This window comes from Mus pahari, chromosome 2, assembly GCF_900095145.1.
Source record: "Mus pahari chromosome 2, PAHARI_EIJ_v1.1, whole genome shotgun sequence".
NCBI lineage: Eukaryota > Metazoa > Chordata > Mammalia > Rodentia > Muridae > Mus > Mus pahari.
The window spans coordinates 84,915,385-84,922,270 of record NC_034591.1 but is presented as its reverse complement, the minus strand read 5'-3'; the positions used below and the strand labels follow the sequence as shown (position 1 = coordinate 84,922,270).

The 6,886-nt window shown below is 45.0% G+C and overlaps 1 protein-coding gene across 6 annotated transcripts in view; it reads right to left on the bottom strand.

Annotated features, from left to right (window-relative positions):
• Gng12 (G protein subunit gamma 12) overlaps positions 1-6,886 on the bottom strand; it is a 117,027-nt gene that overhangs the window by 24,317 nt on the left and 85,824 nt on the right. The window lies entirely within an intron of this gene.

Below are 6,886 nucleotides of genomic sequence, written 5' to 3'. Positions count from 1 at the left end.
GAGCTTCTGTGTCCCCTGAGCTCCTTCCTTCCAGTGACCGACTTGCAGGTGGGCCCAGGCCAGGGCTGGAGAGAAAGCTCTGAGACTTGGGGGTCTCTACCTTCACATTTTGGACCAAAGTTTTTGTTTTCTGCCCACCTCTGACTGTGCCCAGTTGAGGGGCCGACCTCTAGGCCTTAATGTCCCTCCTGCACAGNCNCCTCCACCCTAGCCTGTTTGTATGGGAGGAGTTCCCTGCACCCTGGTTCTGTGAAAGGCGTGGAAGAGTGTAAATATTTATGATTTTATACCTGTGGGGCTGAGGCGGTGCAGNAGTTTTTTATGGTGACAGATGTATATTTTGGTAACGACTACAGGCTCAGTATTGTCCTGGGGCCAGCCCTGGCCACATCTACCCCATCCCAGATGGTGTATTGGGGGGGGGGGGGCTTTCCATTAAAGCAGTTTTATAAAAAAAACAAAAAAAAAAAATAAGATTGTTCAGATAAGTTACTGCAAAAGATCACTTCAGACACCAGAAGAGGAGCTGGGGAGATGGCCCAGGACTCCTGCAAACACACATGAATATGCGCATGCACACGTGCACATATAAAAGACATTAAGTGTTCAGTAGGTTACTATACACAATTTGCCTGGTAAATTTTATTCACTCAAATTAAAAAAAAAACTGTAAAACAAAATTTTCAAATGGAATGGAGTGAAAGATTCTTCTTTGTAAACTCTGGAAAAGAATTTCTATGGCTATTTTCAGCCCCGGGCTTCCCAGGTTTGACTATTTGAAGCACTGGAAATTACTTGGCATAGTAGCATGAAATGGCATCATGGAATTTTTTTTTAAAAATACAAATTCTGATATCTGCTTCATGTATCTTTCCTCCAGCTTAATCGTGTATCTATCTCTCTGATGGTTTCCTGGAAGGATGGCGCCATACGCACATAGTTGCTTATGTCTTCTATGCACAACAAGCAAAAGTTCAGGTTGGTCTTATTTATTATGACATGTGGGTAACAAGAAGAGACTGTTCTGTAAGGCTTCTTCATAATTCAGGAACTAAAGAGTATGGTGGTTTGAATAGGTTATGGCCCCATAGACTCACATGTTTGAATGTTTGTCCCACAGAGAGTAGCACTACTAGGAGGTGTGACCCTGTTGAAGTAGGTGTGGCCTTGAAGGAAGTGTGTCACTGTGGGGGCGGGCTTGGAGGTCTACTGTGCTCAGGCTACATCCAGTCTCGGTTTCCTTCTGCTGCCTGAGGATCAAGATGTAGAGCTCTTAGCTCCTCCAGTACCATGTCTGCCTGCACGCTGCCACACTTCCTGCCATGATAATGATGAACTTTAACCTCTGAAACTGTAAGCCAGCCACAATTTAATTTTTTTCTTTATAAGAGTTTAACCATAGTCATGATGTCTCTTCCCAGCAATGAAACCCTAACTAAGCCAAAGAGGAACAATGGTATCTTGGAATCATGTACAGAGCAAGACCCAACACAGTTTTTGTTGTTGTTGTTGTTTTGTTTTGTTTTTTTCGAGACAGGGTTTTTCTGTGTAGTCCTGGCTGTCCTGAAACTCACTCTGTAGACCAGGCTGGCCTCGAACTCAGAAATTCACCTGCCTCTGTCTCCCAAGTGCTGGGATTAAAGGCATGTGCCACCACCGTCAGGCTGACCCAACACAGTTTAATGAACTGATCACAGAACGAGGCCCCTATAAACACACTCATGAAACACTTCGGAAGTACGCACTATTCCTATAGTGCACCAAGAAGGCTTGCACTCAGAGTATGAAAAGGAGACTTCTCAAACCAAGAGGGTGTCTCATCGCCAAGGCTCTCTTCCAGTGAATACTTTCACATACCGAGCATCTACTGGACAAAGAGGGTAATAGACACTATTTAGCTCTGGTTCTAATCAGATGCCATTAGAAACCATAAGCACAATGTTAAAATTCAGCACTTTTACCTAACTTCTTATGTCCATTGAAAGAAATTCCATTTATCTCTAAAGTGCACCCACAGTGTTCATGTTCTTGACTTCTGCACCAGTGAGCCAGAGGTGACACTTACTGTGGGAAGCTGGAGAGAATGCCATCCAGAGACTTTACACAACAAAGTGCTTTCTTAAATATTGTCTAGACTAGACGGGGTCAATTAATTACTAACACTTATTTAAATTCTCTCTCTTTTTTTTTGGAGGCTTGTGTGAACATCTTGAATTTAACACACAATTTTTGAAGCAATTTATGCAAATTTTATTGAAGATAATTTTTTTAAAACTCCAGATCCTTTAAAATTTATTTATTTTTGCCTGGAGACCATTTCCTAGCCTATCAAGGGCTTCCTTCTTAAATGTAAGGTATGTTCATAGCACTTTCAGTAATTTCCCAGGGATAGTTCATAGAGGAGTCTCCGTGCTCCCCCTTTGCTTCGCTTGGATATTGTTCCATGTGCTCCCTACGAGGATCGTCTCCATGACGTGTGGTCTTCATGTGGCACTGCTATGAGGCAGAATCTGGTGAAAGACCCTTTAGTAATTGGGAGCATGCCTCCCTTGGAAGGCAATAATGTAGTTCTCACAAACCCTGGCTACTTCCCTTGAAAGCAGGTTGTTATAAACCAGCAAGCCTGGCTTCCCGTCTCTCCTGCGATCTCTTTGATACCATATGTCATGATGTTCTCACCTGATACCACACATGAAGACATAAAATATCAGGCTTCCAGGCTTCCGAACTGTGACCTAAATTAGCTTTTCTTTATAAAGTAGTACAGGATATTGTAACATGAAAGAGAATCCACAGCCAAGTGTCTAGGAATATATTCTTTTTTTAAAAACTTATTTTATTAGATATTTTCTTCATTTACATTTCAAATGCTATCTGGAATGTCCCCTATGCTCTCCCCTGACCTTGCTCCCCTGTCCACCCACTCCCACTTCTTGGCCCTGGCGTTCCCCTGTATGGGTCATATAAAGTTTGCAAGACCAAGGGGCATCTCTTCCCAACGATGGCTGATAGGCCATCTTCTGCTACATATGCAGCTAGAGACACGAGCTCTGGGGGTACTGATTAGTTCATATTGTTGTTAGGAATATATTCTTACTAGGCCTGCATTTTAGAGTCACTTGAGTAAATGCTACAATTTACTCAAGTTCTAATCTCACCCTACACCACTAAACTGAGTGCCTGGAATAGGACCTGGCTCAGGCACATTCTGGGAAAGCTGTATGTAATTCTGATGTGTGTATGCCTAGAACAGTGGTTCTCATCTTTCCTAATGCTGCAATACTGCTCATGCTGTGGTGACTCTCAGCCATAAGATTATTGTTTTATGGTTGTTTTTGTTGCTACTCCATAACTGTAATTTTGCTACTGTTAGCAGTTGGGTTGTAAACATCTATGTTTTTGATGGTCTCAGGTCACCTCTGTGAAATGGTCATTTGATCTCCACAGGCTTGTGACCCACAGGTTGAGAACCTCTGGGTTAAGTGTTTATTACAGCAACAGAAAGCAATCTAGGACAATATGTCTTCATGTTTCAACCAGAGCCTGCCCTGCTTCCTGTGTCTAAGCACAGCTGTTCCTGAGGCCCTGCTCCAGTGCTTCTTTCCCATCCTGACTCAGCCCCCCACTCCCAGGGGATGCTGAGGAGCCCCATCTGTCTCTGGCTCACAGCTGTCTGCAAGTGCAGGCCATTACTCAGATGACTCAGCACGATCTTTTACTACAGCTACCATTTCAGTAGTTCTGTTTCTGAGACCAGCTTCTTGTCTCCTCACATCCACAGGATCAGCTGGCCTGCGCTGGTGTCATTTTCCTTCGGTGCTTCTGTCTCCATGTGCCAGCCAACAACTGTACATTCAAATTTTGCTTAACTTTTTTTTTGGGGGGGGAGGTGGTGGCATCAACTTTGGCTTTCTTTGTTCTCTGATTCTCTATTCCAAGTTTTCTGAACTACGAGACAGCTGGGTTTGACAATGGCAAAGCTAAACCAGGAGACCTGAGCGTGCTGCTCTGCAGGGGGTGGGATTAGAGTCTAGAGCATCACCAGTTCCCTCTTCTCTGCACAGCCTGCCTGTGGGGACACTGAACCCACATAAGCAGGGCAGGCCCATCTTCCTGAAACTCAGCTCTGATGCGTTATGTCAGTAGGTTGGTGGGTTGGAGATGTGAATTTTATTTGCAGTCTTGCAGTCAAAACATTTGTATACTGTTATTTCAGATGAGGTGTAGTCCCAATGAATGTGTGCCTCACTGACTGAGACACAAATCCGGAAGTTCACAGCAGTACTTGTTAAAGTAGGTTACAGATGAAACTGTCCAGCTGAGCACTGAATGGATTTCATGTGCACAAGGAATATGGCAAAGAACGAGCTCAGACACCTGTAGTGACAGGGTTAGGTTATAACAAGGATGAATGAGAGAAGCCAGCCACAGAGGATGAAAATGGAGTGTGCCCCATATGGTTCCAATCAATGCAGAACAGAAACAGGTCAAACTGCTCTATGCAGTAAGTCAGGATGCTGGGCAGTCATAAATGATGGTTCAAGGGTCAGGACAGTGCTCACCATCTGAAGGCCCCTGCAGTCAAAATCAGGATTGGTGTGTGCTCAACTAGGTTCAACAAGCTGCCCCTGGGCTACTTGCTTTTTTGGTGGATTCCCCAACATTAAATACCCCCAAAGCCCAGTGAAATGTGATATGGGCCCTTTCTGGGGAGAGGCTCACAGCAGTCCACAGCTGGCACACACAGCATTCTTGATGTTCACAAGGGTCATTGCCCAAGGAAGGGGGAGAACATGTACTCTGCACTCAGCTCCTTAGGTGGTCCCCAAACTTTAACCCCACAACTTGTTCCTGCTTTTTGTTCTGTTTGTTTTCTTTAGACATCCCTTTGCCTTCCAGTTCCCTCTCTGGGAAATCCAAAGCTGCTTCTAGCTCATGCCACACTGCCTCTCCACCAAGTTCACCTTTCAGCTAGGACACCCAGTGTCCTCTCCCTTTCACAGCTCTCCAACAGGGACCGTATGACACCTTGACTGGCACTGAGGATTTACAAAGAAACCTAAAGGGATCTCGTCCTCTCTGGAGGATACAGAACACATCTTTCTACCTGAGGATTTTTTCCATCCTTTGCTTTAGCCTGTGGCTATCTGTCGCTTCCTATCGTGTATTGTCCTTTCACTTTAAGGACAGAGGGTTCTGGTGGTAGTGTGCTATATTGTATGTAGTGAACCAATGCATATGCAGCATCCATTTAAAATGCATCTAAATGAACGAGGAAGAAAAACTGGAATGCTTAAAAACAAACCAAAAACCAAACCAAAAAGCAAACAATAACAACAAGAAACCCCTTGACCTGGTGTGCAATAAAAATGAGGTGGGTTCCATATTCAGAAGTTGTTTTCTGTCCAAATGTTCACTATGATGGCCATTGAGAGAATGACTGCAATGGCAAAGGAGAAGTCTGGTTACCGGGCAGACAACTGCACACAAGGTAGAAGTGAGGAATATGTCCCGGCCACCATCCTCAGATGCTAGGAACAGTTACTGTGCTGTCTCTTCCTGTGTGTCACCTTCTAGTTCTGAAGCTCTTCCCTCTCATAAGCATACCTCAGAAGTACCCTGCAATTGTAACACTCTGGACATCAGCGCAGGAGAAAACAGGCAAGCAGAGACCCGAGGACTTGTCCAAGGTCCCTCAGAACAGAAGGTGCTGACTACCAATGAGGAATTTACTCTTCATTGTCTCAAATTCTGTGGGCAAGACATCCGCTCTGCACAGCTAGTGCTCTGAGGTGACTGGGGATGACAGATGCCCTCCTGGAGCGTGGAGTGACCCCTTCCTTGATCTGGTTGAGACTGGGTGGTTATGGTGTTTCTTCATGAGCTCAGGTAGCCCCTGCAGCTCCCCCCACCCCTACCAAGGGAGAGGAGCAGGTAAGGCCCACTGCCTGCCTGAATGCTCCGGGGCCAGTCTGCTGCTCCAGCAGTGTGTGCTGGGCAGAGCCAAAGTGCGCGAAAGGAATTCATGTTCTGTCTGAGCTCCTTCAGCGAGAACCTTACAGCAGCCAGGCTAGACTTGGCTTCCACACTACAATAGTTAGCCCTGGTTGTTTGAAGCTAGCTCAGGTATTTGCCTTTTCTTCATTTTTAAAAAGCAGTGAACAAGAAATATGCTGCAAAATCCCACTGTATTCACGTGAACAAAACAAAAAGCTAAAATTCCTTCCTTCTAAGCTCACTCCAAAGGGTAGCCACTGTCCAGAATCTTTCCTCCACCATGCTCTCAGCTGCCTTTTACAAACATACCATATGCATAGATATGAGTTTTTAAACAAATGCAGTCTATTTGTATATAGTACTGCAAATTGCTGTTTCACACAGCAATACACACACCATGGGCAATCAGCCTTGCTACACAGGTGGCTAGCCTATTTTTCTGATTTTAATTTTGAGACATTTAAAGTCTTTACAAGAAAAGGGGAAAAATGGGGGGGGGGTGCAACAAAATACTGAGGGTCATTTTGGAAATTAGAAAATTCCTATAGCTGATTATTTTTCTTCTCAGATCATCCCGGAACACAGGACCGGTTTCAGAAAACACAAGGGGGAAGATGAGCAGAACCCAACCACAGGCTATCTGCCTGGAGAATGACTTCCACTGGCAGGCCAGGCATGCCAGGAACCAGAGACCAGCATCCAGAAGCGATGCCTGAAGAATTCTAAGGCTCCTTCAGACAGTGTCCACTCTCCTTGGAGGAGCTGTTCAAGGGCAGGAACAATATTCCGGATGCTTCCAGTTCTGGAATCCCAGGAGCCAGTGGTTTTGTAAATGCAGTTATACTGTTCAAACAGAGCTTTCCTTCCTGACTCACCAGTGTGTTCTTTG